Raw genomic sequence first — 17,766 nt, forward strand, 5'->3', positions numbered from 1 at the left:
GCATTAACATTACATGGGCTGTAGTGAGAGGATGAGATATGCATGTACTATTTGTGAAGCATCATGTGTGTTAGGTGGTTATCTACATGTGTTACTTGTCTGGCATCATGTGTGTTAGGTGAGAATCTACATGCATTGCATGTGCAGCACCAGGTGTGTTAGGTGGGAGCCTACATGTACTGCTTGTGCAGCATCAGATGTGTTGGGTGAGGCCCTATGTGTACTGCTTGTGCAACATTAGGTGTGTCAGTTGGAGACCTACCGATACTGCTTGTGTAACAGCAGGCATGTCTGGTGGTGAGATGCACATACTGGTTATACTACATTATACAGTTGTTGTCCTGCTATGCAGTTATACTAGTAAAATCTGTCTGGCCACATAACAAGAGTTTCAGTCAGTTAACAGGAAAAGTAAATATTCATTATAACATAGGGAGTGATTGCTAAGTAATGAAGTCCAGAGCAGATGTAGATCATATGATATAAGCTTAATTATACCTTGTATTAAGTATTCATAGAGATCATTAATGATTCAGGTGCATAACAACATAAATTACATGGTAGCATATCTCTGTTACTGCCTTTAGATCTGATAGTGTACTTTTTAAGGCATGAGTACTGTTTTTCATGGGAATTTACTACAAGTGTGGTTACTGAGTATACAGTGGCAGTGGCTCCTTTGTTTTGAGAAAATTCTGCATTCTTTGTATTTATGCAAATTTGGAGTTGGTGTATATTAATATGGGGTTGTAGATGAAGGCCCCCTAATTGGGGATGCAGAGGGATTATCCCCTGCCAAAACTATTGGAGGAGATGGAAATTAAGACCTGAGATGAATCCAGGCAGACGAATCTAGGCATCTGGGACTCACTGGTGCTTAATGCCGTATGACTGCAGGGGGAAAAAGCAATGGTGGACCAATTATAAAGGGATTGATTCTGCTTTGTTTTTGTGAATGAGTCTGCCTTTTGAAAGGCAGGTGATTAACTGTCTGCTGTATTGTTTGCAGACACTATGTTCTATTTTTGATGTAATTTTGTTTCAGTATTAGACTTTTGCAAAATTGTTAGAAAAGCTGGCTTAATCAAGTTTATAAGAACAGATACATTTAGAAAAAAAGGAGAATGCTATTTAATTTTTTGCATTATGACATTTATTGGTAAAAATATGTGATGACATTTGAGTGAGATGAAGTAGATTTTTATTTCATCATAGGCAAACATAAAAATATCAAAGGTTGCAGTTGCTCTTTATCAGTATTATGCAAATTAAATAATACAATTAATGATGCTAGGTCTTTAACAACTGTTGAAAGATCTCTGGATAATGCTGACATTGGGGTAGTGTTTGATGCAATGGAAATGGGATGTCTACCTGGTTCAGGTAGAAGTACTGGTAAAGAATGTATAAAAGTAGAAGAGGTAGTGATGATATTTGTTTGGTAAAATAAATATATTCAACTACAATTTATTTTAATATGAGTATTCTTGTGTTATGTGAACATGTTGGGAAACCCAGTAAAAGGAAAAAGGTATTAAGGTTTATCAAGAAACAAAATCCTCATTTGGTTTTATTACAGGAGTAACATATAACTAGAAATAAACAAGAAAAGCTAATAAAGTTTGGATACCAAGCACTCCATACAGCTTCGTTTTAAATATGTAGGAAAAGGGAGGAGTGTGATTTTAATAGGCTAGAGATTACAATTTCAGTTGGAGAGTAATTTAGATTATCAATACAGAAGATTTACAGCTGTGAAAGAAAATCTGAAAGGAAATTTATTCCAGTGATTTATTAATATTGGCTGCCAGAATCTCTGTTTATGGATTTAAATCAATGATACTGCAGTTGTTAGGTTTTCATGAAGATTTGATTTTATTAGTTGGAGACTTTAATTTAATCACTGCTGTCCCAGCTCCAAGGGTAATGTCAGGGTCAATTAGTTTGAAGCACTCAGAATGAAAGCAATAGATGGTCATCAGGGAGGTACACAGTGGGGGGGGGGGGCGTCAATAACAAATAGAATATTGAAAGATGGCTACATCAGGAAGACCCGTGTTTTAGCCTTAACCATATATTGTCTCAAAGAAGAGGTCTGCTTATTATCATTTACTCAATAAAATGTTCACAGCTTCTTTGACAATAGACCAGGCCTTAGGGTGGGTAAAAGGACTCTTCTTGAAATTTAAAAAAGCAAATTCAAAAACTAGTAAAAAAGAATACCTTCATGGATGATGAGGTAATTAAATGGACACTGGTGCAACTCACAATAAGAAGACATACTTAAATTTTCTTAAGTGTAGTCTAACACCCCCTCTCCAACACAAATATAGACACAGACTTCATCAAGTACTCTGTTTTAGGACTTTTTAGGAGCTACTTTTGGAACTACCAGAACTGCTCCAAGAAGCACTTTATTCTGCTGGAACATCTTATCTGAACTGGTTTGTTCTGGTCCCTGTAAAGCTCATCTTAGTATATTTCTCTTCCACAATATCAGAATGATCTTATATCTGAGCAAGCTGCATCCAATAGTAGCCAGTGTTGTACTACAAAGGCATTAACTAGTGCATTAAAAGAAAATAATCTAGAACTGTCAATTTATATGCCAATTTATATGTATAGCTGTTATCTACTACATTAAGTGGCAAATATCCAGAAGATTCATTGTGATCATTTAAAAAACTACAGGATAAGTCCATTTATATACATCAGAATGATCATTTAATGAGGGCAAAGAATCTACCCTACTACTTAAATCGGATGAAGTACGTTGGAGTGTTGTCTCCAAGGAAACAAAAGCTGAACCAGTGTTGAGGAGACTAAAAAATTTAACTAAAAATAGAAAAACAAAAGATTCCAGTAAATGAAATTAAGAAAATATTTTGATAAATATGTTTAGCACTTTCATCTTCATGTCTGTAAGATTTCATCAGAACTGAATAAAGAAGCCATCAAAATTTAAATATGTGTATACACTATATGCACTGGTTCAAGCCAACCAATCACATGACATATGACATTAAAAATATCTATAAGAATAATCATATTAATAAATAAAGCAATGCTGGTGCTAGGAAAACATCAAATTGCTTATTATATATCCTGCTCATCCTAACTCAGGGTAGACTCCTTCCCATCAAGGGTAGAAGATTAAAACACCATGAATTCCCATGGCTGACATCTTCCTTCAAAGTGAATTTTAAAGAAAGAGATCATGCCAGAAGACAAAGTAAAAGAGTGCTAATAATCAGAACAGCTATCAGAAAGTTCTAACCCTGACCTAGGTCCAGGGAGCAGCCCATTTATATCATAAGCAAACAGACAAGTACATAAAAACTTAAAAAGATAGTGGGTTGCATACTGGTGAAACTTGTTTTTGTCTGCAAAAAGAACAGGGGCCAGAACCAAAGGAGCTGCTGCCAGTGTTAGTCTGCCCTGGGTCTCAAAGACTTCCTTTCAGTGTTAAGTGACTTGCTTTGATGTAAGGCTTATCTATAACCAGGCTTGCACTGGGGGCCAGATTCCAAAATATCTGCTCTCAGAGGTCACTTACACTGAAAGGAAAGCTTTTGAAATTCAGTCCTAAGGATATATTGTAGATATGGTGAAGGTATAGTAGTCTACTCAAGTGTTTTTATTTATAAAATCACAATGAAACCTTGAAATGCTTATAATGACAAATGCACAAAGTTTGAACTTTTTACAGTGTATGCTACTGAAGTGTGTCTGTGTTACAAACTGGTTTAGACACAGAGTTCTTAGAATACAAAAGGACATGCAGCACACTTGCTATTAAAATATTAAATTAAATGTTGTAGCGGGCTAGTAGACTTTGTACAATAAACATACTGCTGTGAAGTCAATTAGTTCTGGGAGCCTCTTCTAAGTTAGTTTAGCTGTGTTATTAACAAAGCTTACATCTAGGAAGACGTTCCAAAGCTATAGAGTCATGAACACAATTTTTTACTACTGCTGCTGCTGCTACTTCAATTGAAGTCTAAGTTTCGTATTAAAACTGTTAAATCATTGGAAGATTGTTGGACTTTATATCATTCTATACAAGCCCTATCATCACAACATGAACATACATGCCTTGTGGGTACCATCATCCCCATTTCACTGCCATATACACACAGTATGCACGGGATGGTCAGGCTACAGAGTGCAGGCATCACTAAACATCTGCCGACACCACCCTCTTCATACAAATATTGAACACTAAGGCTCTGAGGCTCTTTCTGTGATTGGCTGTGAGCAGCAAGCATTTCCTCTCAAACATGCACAGACACACATGCATACAAAAGCAAATACTCACTCACACACACACACACACACACACACACACACTCACACACACACACACACACACACACACACACACACACATATACACACAAGCACAAACATGCACTCACTGTAGGCATAGGTCTTGGGGCCTTCTGAAGGATATTCAGATTCTGGGAGGTGGGTAGCAAGCACCTAGTACACTCGCACAGTTTTAATGCATAGGTACTGAAAACCTATGTCAGATGTGCAGGTTGTAGCAGGATGTCAAGATTCACAGTGTGTGTGTGTGTGTGTGTGTGCACACACACACACACACACACACACACACACACACACACACACACATACACATGCTGAGTGCATAGACATTTGGGTGAGAGTCAGGACCTACAGCTTTTAGTTTCTTCACAGGTGCAAAAATAACCTACTAATGTACTTCATTACATGCCAGTTACAGCTTATCATCATGCAGCTTTTTTATGACATGTCTGTTAATTTGGTATCATCCACAACATCAGTTGTTATTGTATTACCAGTAATATACTGTTGCAACTTGTGTCCAGTGAGCACGTGTGCCTGACTAGTTCAACATCCTTCCTGCAGCACCTCTTTCCACTTACAGTTGCTAGGCCTGGCATAACTGTCTGCAATACTAATATTCCAAGCAGCAATTATCTGAAAGCTGCCACAATGGCTAAGAGAAAGAAGATCTGCAAAGACAATGCTGTCTTGAGACACACTAGAGCAGTGGGAACAGCATGAACAACTTAACATTATATATCCCTGTTTAATGAAATTTTAATCAATGTTACCCACTATACTTCTAAAGTGTGCAGTTATGGAGTTCATCATGCCATGACAGATATATGGGTCAGATTACAGGTGTGTACTAGCTCGACTGACAAGCATGATATTTCCAGTAACTGCCACATCAGTATGGTCTTACTTAACACATACAAATTATTTTCCTGTCATTACTACGGGAGCATGTTTTGTCACTAGCACTTTTATCAAGTGCTGTTTCATCAAGACTAGGTCATAAAATGCTTTGTGTTTATTTACTTACCAGGCAAGTCCACCTTGTTGAAGATTAGCTATTTCACAAGTAGTTTGTTACATACTTTCAGATAATGGGATGGGAGTCTTTTACTGTCTGCAAATGTCTTCATCTTGTACTTTGTATATGTCTCATGACTTATAACTTTGCTATTTAGAAGGATGAAATAAATTAAATGATAGAATTTTAGTTGTGAATACAGACTTGAGCCACGAGTGGTTTATTTCTGTCTTCTAGCAGCACGTAATACTCTGTTACATTCTCTTAAGAACACTTCCATATAAAAAGTAAAAAATAAAAATGAGAAAAGAAATAATAATAATTCCATATACTGCTTACTATGTTTCCCTGAAGCTATTAAAGACTGCTTTTCCCTAACTAAAGGTTTTGATGAATTTTTCATCAAGGCCATTTACTTAAGGCACACTGGGTATTGTTCTCATATGTCTGAAGCCTGGGTGTGCAGCCAAATATGTATACTGTTGACCATTAAATGGAAGGGTACTGTCTGTCTTTAATAGATCTGGGGTACCAAATATGAAAATACTGTCTTAATCATTGTGATAGAAGTGAATGAGATGCCAAATATGGTAATACTGCCTTCATGGTTTGATAACTGTGAATGCAGATGTGGGTGTTACTGGTTCAACGACTGGAAATCTGTAGTCATCAGTAATTACTAGTAAATATTATAGATTTATAGATTCATAGATATTTCAAGGCCACTAAGACTTATGGCTATTCATTTCTTGTCAGTAACCTCCCTCAGGACATACCTCTTTTCTCCAGGAGGGCAATACTAGTCAATGCAGGAGTAAATTCATGGATACCTTTCCAGTCATCTAGTTTATGTTTAAAAGAAGACAATGAGCTGTATTGCTTAACATGCAGGGGAAGTTTATTCCAGAGATTTAGGAGGCATTGAATTTTTAATACTGCTGCATTATATAGCATAGGCCAGATTCAGACTTGCTGAATCTAGACTGTTTGGTATCACTTGAACACTAAAACCATCTCTTCACTGAGATACTGAAAGATCTGAGGCATCTGTTGCTTCCAGCTAACTCTAAGTGCCTGTTTTTTGCTCTTATATTGCACTTTTGATATGTATTAGTATTCTACTGTCTGAATTGTCTGAACTGTTTTTTTGCCACATGTTGCTGTATACTGCACTAGTTCTGCTGTAGCATTGCCCAGTTCCAAGTTTGCTGTTTCTGGGTCTGTTTTGTAACTTCTGAGCATCAAATTCAAGCCATCTTTGTTGGTGAAAGCCCTTCTGCACCCTTGTGGGAGGAGAGTGCTGTCTGAGTCCCATCTAATGAAGGGTGCTTGGACTAGAGCTCAGACAGACAGTGTCCTTATTGGCTAGTTTGATTTAAAAGGGTTCTTTCTTGTTTTATTTAAGCCCTGCGTTTGCACTTGTTTGCATGTAGTGCACCATTGTGCAGTGCTGTGTAGCAGTGGTTACCCTTGGTGGTTATAGATACAAACATTTTGCTTGTTAAATTTTGCCTTAGCACTTTGCTGTTTGTCCTCATGAGGTTTTTAGCGGCCCTCCTCTACTGTCAGGTGGAACACTAAGCCTAGCCTCAGAGGTACCAGCACACCTCTCACCCACTAGCCATTCATAAGAACAACCTCTTTTCCTGACCATATAAATTTACCTAGCACTATGGACAGACAATTTCCCACAGTTTCTCTAGCCAGCTTGGTGGACATGGGCATTCTGAGGCAGTGTAGCAACTGCCTCGTGTTCACCAACAACCCACTACTCCTAGTCCATACAAACTCAACATGTGAGAGCTGCAACTATATTAAGAATCTTGAATTCATGGTCTCTCACACACCAGTCAGTATATATGACAATGAATGGGTTATCGGCATGCACACCTCACCTCCTTCTCCACCCAAACCCACATCAAACATATCTACATATGCGGTGGTCCTCACCAGAAACATACCTAAACACCAGAGACCTCCCAAACACAAACATGATACACAAACAACTTCCTCTACAGAACACAGTACACATAATAGCTCATGCACCAGTGTCTCACCTGTCAAGTCCTTAAGGTAAAACATAAAACCAACCATATATTAGTCATAGGTGATTCCATCGTGAGACACACAGATATCCCTTTCACAAGGCTGGATAAGGAAAAGGTAATAGTCAGCTGTCTGTCTGGTGCCAGAATCCACCGGGTCTATATTAGAACATCGAAGTTTCAGAACTTTGAATGTTCTAATATTGAAACCTATTCAGCAAAAGCTGAAAACATCGAACATACAGAACAGCGAATTTTTTCCTAGGGAAAAAATTTGCTGCTCCAAAACACATACACACAACATAAGCACACCAAACAAACAGCAATCCACACACATACACCTAAAATCTTACACCTAACCCTACACTAAACTATACACACACCACTAACTATCCACTTACCTTAACCCAAACCCTAACCCTAAGGTCCATCACTATCACACACTCACCTCACCCGCGCCTTAACCCTAACTCACCTACCCCACCCTAACCCTCACGTCCACACAATCGCACACATACCTAACCTGCACCCTAACCCTAACTACCCTAACCTGCACTCAATCGCACACTTACCTAAACCCAACTCATAACTTTCCACCACAGCACTGAAAACACTGAAGCAACAGAAACAGACAACCAAATTCTTTCCCTAGGAAAAAATTAGGTTTTCTGTTGCTTTGATATTTTCAGCTTTCGCTGAATAGGGTTCGATATTAGAACATTCGAAGTTTTGAAACTTCGATGTTCTAATATAGACCCGGATCCACCATATCACACATGAACTCAGGTTTCTCAACAACAGGTACTATTATGACTCCGTCGTAGTCCATGTTGGTGTGAAAGACTTAAGACGTACCTCTCTGGACTATATGAAGAGAGACATAGCTGAGCTCTCAGACTATGTGTCTCAGGCAGGTATGTCCCTAGCCTTAAGTAGCATTTTACCTTCACCTAGGATGATGCCTCAGTACAAACAGAAAATGATTGACTTCAATAATTGGCTTAGTTTCTTGTGTCATTCTAAGAGGATCCAGTATCTTTCAGCCTGGGATGACATGATTGACAGACCTTGATACTTTACCAGAGATGATCTTCATCTGTCACACTGCGATTTCAACTACTGGCTAAGGCTCTTGCCACTCCCATAGTGCCTTTTTTAGGCAATGTCTCAAGGATAGCATTTCCAACGTAAAAACCCCATCTAAAAACAACCTCAAGGTTATGCTGCTAAACACTAGGAATCTTAAGATTAAACTGCACTCACTGAAAGCAATCCTCACCTTGGAAGATGCAGACATCTGTGCACCCCAGCCATACCAGGTTACACCTCCTTCCACACGTTCAAACCACAAACTGAAGGTGTGAAAACTAAAGAACGCTGTGTATCAATATTCATTAAAGATAAATACACCTCCAGATTGGTTAAGCAGTATGATTCCCTGGAGATACCTCAGATGCCATTAACTTTTGGTAGGACACCTTTTCAAGTCATTGCCAGCTGCAGGACCCCCTCCATTAATCAGGATACCCACTCTGCCTATTTGGATCTACTTGAGTCTATCAAGGTACATTCGAACACTGTGTTTTTTGGTGACTTTAACTACCCATCCATTGACTGGGTAAATTACTCATGCTCAAACTCACTTGCCCAAAGTTTCCTAGACTTCATTAATTCCAATGCCTTGGGCCAGCTGGTTGACACTCCCACAAGGGGTGCCAACATTCTGGATCTGGTGCTTACCAATATGGGGACCACTGTAGCACACCCACTGTGATGTCTTCCCTAGTGACATCTGACCATAAGTCCGTTTCATTCGAAGTAACTGTCACACCTGACCCCTCCCCCCAGCATCAACTAAACTATAAAACTTCTCCAAAGCAGCTTATAACTTCTTACAGGATGGTATAAATAGCTTCACTGCACCTCCTCCCTCAGATGGAACTAGCAACTATGCTGTGTTCTGCATCAATGCTTTATACAAACACCTGTATAACTGCATTGACTCAGCCGTATCTGATAGGACCAAAGCAAGCTCCTCAGGGAAGAGCAAACCTGTCTGGTGGACAACTGCTATTAACAGGTTTTACAATAAAAGGAAGAAATTGCTGTCTAGGAGTAAGAGGGAATGAGCCCTAAACTGGAAACACTCCCTCCTTGGCTTAAACAAGCAAATAAGACTTCTTGTGAAGTCTTCCAAACCAAACTACAAATCCAAATTAGCTTTCTCAACGAAGGACAACCATAACACGTTCTTTAGTTACATCCGTAACCTAAAAGGAAAGGCCTAGACTTGTGCAGAACTGGTAGTTAATGATATCCCATATAATCAGCCTATGGACATAACTAACCTGCTGGCTGACAGCTTCTGTGAAAACTTCACTTCCCTCTCCCCACCACACGTACCTCATGACATTGCTACCACCTGTCCCCTACCTTGTATCTCTAAAGAGTAGGTCATAAACACCCTCTCTAAGGCCAAAAACACAGCATCTATGGGCTGTGTCCTACATGGGCTCCAACAAGAATTAGCAATACCAGTGGGTACTCTTTTCAATCATAGTCTAAGCACCAGCTTCTTTCCAACTGAATGGAAAATGGCCCCAATTATTCCCTTGCACAAAGGAGGTGCATCTGCTAGCCTGGGAACTACAGACATATTAGCCTGACTTGCCTTATCTGCAAGGCCATGGAGTGAATCATCATGGACCTTATCAACAAAGACATAGGTAATCTCCAAACACTTGACCCTACTCAGTTTGGATTTGTCAAAGGGAGATTATGCCTGTCAAACCTGGTGGACTTCTTTGAGACAGTCACCAAGGCTCTGGACGAGGTGAAATCTGTGCATACAGCCTACCTAGACTTAGCCAAGGCTTTTGACATTATTCTCCACTCAGGCATCATTGACAAAGTCACCCAGCTAGGTTTCAGCCCTTATATCGTTAGATGGGTTGCTAACTGTCTCCCTGATAGAACACATATAGTCAAAATAGGGGAATCCACCTCCAACAGCAGACCTGCAATCAGTGGTGCTACACAGGGATCAGACCTGGGACCTCTACAGTTTGGAACCTATTTCTCTGAAGTACAAGCAAAAACTAAAATTCTGTGACTGACAAAGTTTGCTGATGTCTGCAAACTGTGAGCGTTCATAGAATCTTCGAATGATGCTAACATCTTACAAGAGGGTCTTACACAAACAAATAATTGGTGCCAAACTCATGGCCTTAAACTCAATGGAAAAAAATGCATTATCATCCCTTTTGGTAAGAGCAATGTTCCTGCTAACAACCACATCAATAGCTACACCCTAAGTATGCACTCAGTGGTGAGAGACCTGGGCACACAGGTTGACAGCAAGCTTACCTTTCATCACCATGTCTCCACAGTGGTAAGAAGGGCATTCTATATTGCTCATCTCATATGTAAGGGCATTGCCTCCAGGAAAAAAGAAGTTATAACCTCTTGGTACTCTTCCCTCATCAGGCCAATAATTGAGTACAACAACCCTTTTGGTATGTACGGTTCCAAGCACCTGCAGCAATTGGAGAGACCACAAAGGTTCCTCACAAGGAAAATTCAAAGTCTTCAGCATCTATTCTATTTGGATAGTCTGAAACCACTGTCACTTTATTCTATTTCATACAGACTACTCAGGGGCGATCTCTGCCTTGCATATAAGGCAATCTCTGACCCAGCTTTATTGGAAATACTGTATATCTGCAAGTGAAATAGTACACGGATTACTCACTCTAAAGACCTTAAACTGGTATGTGACATTAATAGAACCTGCTGGAGGGACAGATTTGTCTCCCAGAGGTTACCACACCTTCAGAGCAGATTCCCACTTCATGTTAAACAGAGAACCTCATTTGTCCTCTTCAAACGCTTTCTGGATGATGGGATGGGTAACTATTAATTCCTTCCGGGTGTTCTACCTGTGTCCCTCTGGGACGTGGGCAATAGATGCTGATCGTAGAAATAAGGGTAGCGCTTGGCTAGGCTTGTAAAGGCCCTAGGTCCATTAGTCTAGTAACTTCCTATGATCCTATGATTTTGTTATAGACGTGTCACTCCACCAGGTTTTATTATCTGCTAGCACTGTACTCAGTAAGTGGCCTAAACTATGCAAAGTATAAGGGAGTGATTATCCCTTTAGGTCTAAATGATATTCCTTTGGCAATTAGCTGGGCTAAATAAAAAAAAAAAATTCCTGACAGCCACCGTCATATGATAATTACAGGAGAAGTGGCTATCAACCCAAGTACCTAGGTCCCTGACTACATTTTTATTTTGCATTGGTGTGTGCCCCTACAGTAACGGCTTATACAAACTGATACTTAGTTCAACTCATCATTTTGCTGGCAAATCTGACAGTGTAATTGGGACTGTTTTCCTGTAAGTCAGGGATGTGTGAAGCATAACTTCTATGCATCTGCCAGTATCATAAAGTTGTATTTTTCTCTTATAAGTTACAACTGACACATTGAAGGGTCCTTTGTGCAAGTTCTATTGTCCTTTTTCACAAGGCTTTGATAATAACTAATCTAATTCCTTTATGAAAGAGAACTGTTTTATCACCTGACACCATTAATTGATTTTGGCAGTTGGTATCAGTGTATACTTTTTAATTTTCTTTCCAACAACAGTAATAGTAAGATACTCAGATATGTAAAATATCCAAAAGGAAGCACAAGCAGAAGTCTGGCAGTTAGTACAGAGAATTAAGGCAATGAGTTCATAATAAACTGCTTCCTATAGTCCAGGGTTTGATTCCCTCAGTCTCCATTTGCTTATCATGTGACTAAGTAATTTGATGAGACTGTGATCCAGGATGATTGGAAAATTAGCAAATATGAAAGTCTGGTAGCAGGTAAAGACCGTTAAATATAACTAAAACGCGAATTCCTGAACAAATATATTAACGGTCAACATGGCAGATAAAATAACAAAATACTTTAATAAATAATTCTTAAAACATAGGTAAGCACTTTTGTGGTGAAAAATACCACTTCTTTAAACCATAACTCATTAAAGACCAATAATTTAAAACAATCAAAAGAGTCTATCAGAAACATAGTAGAAACCATTGATTGGAAAATTGGGCTGTGCTCCTCAGTGGTCTCCTAGACTGCAGAAATATGTAACAAAAAATTTAAAAATACCCTGTCCAAAAATATATGCAGGTGCGCCTCATGGTGCTATAGCTAAAAACTGCTTATTTATATATAGTAGTGGGGATGATATTAAGCCTTGTGCCATATATCCATACTGACAGCCATTGCTTTTGTAGCTGTTTCCTCACAGGAATAATAATTTTGCACAAAGAGGTATGCACCTGCACAGTGATCTCATTGTAAAACCATTTACTGATTAGTGAAGCATATAAATACCTCACAACCTGCAGACACTGAAAATAGGAACAAAGGGCCTTGAAAAGTAAGAACATCTAGACAAAAATCTGGACATATAATTAGCATAAAAGTTGAATACCAAGTAGCACATAGCCCCTCACATTTTCAATAAAAATGAGGGATACTACTCAGAAACTCATGTTTATAAAACAGAGGGTGATAAAAATTATGGAAAAATATAAGCACGTTATCAGAGAGATGCTGTTAAATCTGTAAACTTTAATTATTTTGTAAAATTTTACCACACAAGATCATTTATTTTGCTTTAGAAAAAAGAGAGATTGGATGTGTGCGGTCTTTCTTTAAATTACTGTTGAAACTAGTATGTTGGTAATGTAGTATGGTTTCTGTGTACCAGATAGCTTCAGAAAAACATGTGTGATGAGGGGTGGTTCAGAAAATTATATGAAAAGGTAAATAAAGCATGAAAATAGGGGCATACCTCCAAAAATAGGGACATCCTGTACAGGGGTAAATCAGGCCTGACAACTGGAATGTTCCTCCAAAATAAGGGCAGATGAAAGGCCTGATTTGTGTGTTTGTGTGTGTATGTGTGTGTGAGAGTGAATGGTGGGGGGTGCTTGTGCTAACACAATGCATTGGCCAACAGTATTAACTGCAGCATTTATTGCTGATTAGCACTTTATAATAGTTAGCAGCAGCTTAGAGAAATGCAAATTAGCCAATAATAAGGTATTTGCTCTTTGCAGCTAACGTGTTTCTGAATGTGATAATACCACATAGTGAAAACAGTGTCTTTTTACCTCAGCCCTTAACCAGACTACTAGGGTTTTTCTGAATCCTTGGTAATCTATTCCAATAAATCTTACCATGAAATAATGATGGAAAAGAAGAAGAAATGCCCTTCCTTTACTCTGGCCATCGTTCTGCATTTTTCTCTAATAGTTCTTCAAATTTTGAAAAGAATATAAACTTTGACCACTATTCTGATAAGGGAAATTCACTGTTCAGCAGAATAACCTAATTCCTGTTTTCCAAAAACAGTCTTTTTATCTTGAATGTGTACTAATCAAAGAACACAGCATCAATGGGACCAGACGGTGTCCCGGGCTGCGTCCTACATGAACTCCAAGAAGAGCTAAACCCAAACATAAAACTATTGTTCAATCTCAGCCTTACTACAGGATATGTACCCAAAGAATGGCATACAGCAACTGTGGTCCCTCTCCACAAAGGAGGTGCCTCAACGGATCCTGGAAACTATCGCCCCATAAGCCTGACTAGCTTGGTCTGCAAAGCTATGGAAAGGATCATCATGGATCTCATAAATAAAGATATTGGGGACCTACAGACACTGGATCCTACCCAGTTCAGCTTTGTTAAGGGCAGATCCTGCCTCTTAAACCTGGTTGATTTCTTTGAAACAGTCACCAAGGCCATTGACGAGGGGAAGGTGGTCCATACAGCCTACCTGGACCTCACAAAAGCCTTTGATACAATACCCCACTCGGGCATTATAGATAAGCTCACCAGCTTAAATATAAACCCCTATGTCACTAGATGGGTTGCAAACTGGCTCAAGGACAGAACCCACATGGTTAGAATTGCTGGAGCCATGTCAGACTCCAAACCAGTTACAAGTGGCATCCCACAAGGCTCAGTCCTGGGACCTCTCTTGTTTGGTATATATTTCTCGGAGGTACAGGCCAACACGGAAGGACTGTGGCTGACCAAGCTTACAGATGACTGAAAACTGGGTGCCATAATCGACTCTCCAGCCGACACAAGCATCCTCCAAAAGGGCCTCATAGAAACAGACAACTGGTGCCAGAGCCATGGCCTCAAGCTAAACGCCAAAAAGTGTATAGTCATCCTATTTGGTAAAAACAAAGTGCCCACAAATTGCCACATAGGTGGTAATCCATTAAGTACAGAAGAAGTAATTAGGGACCTGGGGACCCAAGTTGATAGCAATCTCTCATTTGACAACCATATGGCCAAAGTGGTTAGAAAAACATTTTATATAGCCCACCTAATCATGAAGGGATTCACATCTAGATCAGGGGAGGTCATCGTGCCTCTTTACTCATCCCTCATCAGGCCCATAATTGAGTACAATGCCCCTTTTGGGATGTACCTTACCAGACACCTGCAGCAACTGGAAAGACCCCAAAAGTACCTCACCAAGAGGATCAAAGGGCTCAAACAGATGGCATATGCTGCCCGGTTAAAGAAACTCCAGCTCTACTCAGTGGCATACCGCCTGTTCAGAGGCGATCTGTGCCTGACGTATAAAGCCATGTCCAACCCAAAATTAATGGACATGCTGCACCTCAGAAAATCCAAATCCCATCAAGCTACACACTCGAGAGACTTGAACCTCAGCACTGAAATAAATAGGAGATGCTGGAGGGACAGATTCATAACCCAGAGGCTCCCTTCACTCTGGAATAAAATCCCAGTCCAGGTTAGGCAGAGTCCCTCATTGACTCCCTTCAAGAGGAATCTTGATGAGTGGATGGGAAATTGTTAGTTTACCCCGGGTATCACTTCTGTGTCACTGTTAGACAGAGGCACAGTATACTAAACTCAAAAAAGGGCATAGCAAAATTAATTTAAAATGGGTGGCGAAAGCCAAACACATTCTGGCTAGGCTTATAAATGCCCTAGGGCAAATAGCCTAGTATGAACCTATGAACCTATACATCTCAATAAAACTGAAGTTGTACATCCTGTTTGCAGTAAATATCTAATCTGTTTTCTCCACCAATGGTGTTTCACTGGACATTGCCACCAACTATAATATAAAACTCCCAAGTTGCCACATCCATGCTGACATTCTTTTTGTGTATGCCATTTTGACTAGAGACTAATATGATCTATGAAACACCCTCCATTGCATAGGTATGTTTCTAAAGGAAACGAAAGACATTTTGTATTGTCACCCTAACCTTATAAAATCTGTTAGACCAAAGTTTTTATTGAGTTCTATTTTCATTCCATGTGGTTACCAAACAGGTAAGATGGCCATGAAAAGGATTATTCAGTCTTCCTAATGTTTTCTTCCCTCTGAATAGGTCTAAAAAAACATCTGATGATTCAATTGGTGTTTGGCTTGTTTCTTAGCTGATAATGACTGTTTTTGTTTAATGAAAGAGCTTACTAGAGTCTCATTTACAGGAATCGGGAAAACATAAGTCCTTAAATATTATCCTGTTACTCATCCTAGAAGTAGTCAAGATGGAGAATTAACTTGTTAAAGCAAAACTTTACTAAGGAAGAGGCAGAAATAGCAGATTATGTCTGGCCTTTTTCAATAAATTTCTAATGTTCTTAAGTAAGTGGTTTTCTGTCACCCTTGACACTGAGAAGTTATATAGAGTAGATACCATCTACTACTTGTTGAGCTAGTAACATTGCAGAAATATGAATTAACAGGTACATCATTTCCTTGTCCATTTTTGGACTCAGCAGTTAGTAGAGTAGCTAGGTTTGGGACAAAGGGGGCAGCTGTTCCAGGTGCAAGGTGTTAGGGGGCACAGTTGACATAAGTTGATCAGTCAGCAGTGTATTAATTTCCATAGCAGCATTTATGAATGCAAGTAAGGAAATACTGTTTTTGTGGACAGCACTTGCTTCAGCAGTTCATGCGTGGTGTAATATGTAGCAAGCAGTTTATTACACTTTTACACAAGACCTTTTTTCCTTTCAGTTGTGAAGAGAAGTGCAAAATATTGGACCAGGCAATAGGACCTTGCATATTGGTTGGAGAATGGACCGTTTTTATTATTATTGAGGGGTGCCAGCTTGGGGATCTGTACTGGGTACTAGATGAGACAGCTATGGCTCTCTTAGCCATGTAAGGAATCTATTGTCACCATGCACCAAACCTTCTGTACTGGTCTATTTTTAAGAATAGACAATGTAATTTACTTACTGGTCTTCCAAATGCTGCTGAAACTCTTTAAATATGTTTGGGGGAAGGGGCAGTTCATCTGGTCCCCGTGGTTTACTTCCTTGATGTACCTTGACTTCCTATTCTGGTTCTTCTTTTCCTGTGTTCTCATTTGCCCATTCATTCCCATCTATAACTTTCCTATTTTCCTAAAACAATAATGCATACTGTACCTATTCTGTTCATTTTCTGCAAACATATAATCTATCTATCTATCTATCTATCTATCTATCTATCTATCTATCTATCTATCTATCTATCTATCTGTCTATCTATCTGTCAGTCTATCTGTCTGTTTGTCTATTCATCTATCTAACAGGAGAAGACAACTGGCCAACATACCCTTTTTTATAATATAATAAAACCGCAAGATGTGAAGACTTTAGAATTATAAAAAATAGAACTTCAATGGACTAAAAAAAAAAAGACACGCTGACGCTGAATAGATATTAAGCTTCTCGGGAAGTTCTTTGATCTTAACAAGAATGAAAGCTTAATATCCGTTCAGCATCAGTGTGCCTTTCTTTTAGTCAATTGAAGTTCTATGTTTATACCTTTTTTGTAGCCATGACCAAGGCCATTTGGAAAAGCATACAAAAAATTTCAAATGCCTACACAGGGACAAACCTCAAAATGTTTCACAAGGTTAAAAATATAATGAATTAAATACTAATCTCGACACAAGATAAAACTTATGCAGATTTTCATTGTTAAACAGTGTTAAGTGAGCTTAATGAATTTTGATTCCATAAAACACAATGCTAATAAGTATATTAGTTAAAGCTGGAGTCTTACTCATCAATGTACTTTAGGAACTGTTTTTGGACTGTATTCTATGGTCTCTGTGGTTAGAAAACCTTCTACCTTGTACAACTTATCCATTGTGGTATCTCCTCAAGGTCCAGACTTTATTTCTCCCTTATTAGGACCATCAATTAATATAACACGCTCTTCAGCATATACCTCACTTAGCACCTAAACTAAATGAAGATCACTCAACCTTTCCTCATCAAGAAGATCTTTGGTCTCAGTATCCTTTGCTAC

Source organism: Protopterus annectens, chromosome 6.part0 (assembly GCF_019279795.1).
Source record: "Protopterus annectens isolate FY-2018-M chromosome 6.part0, PAN1.0, whole genome shotgun sequence".
Lineage (NCBI taxonomy): Eukaryota > Metazoa > Chordata > Ceratodontiformes > Protopteridae > Protopterus > Protopterus annectens.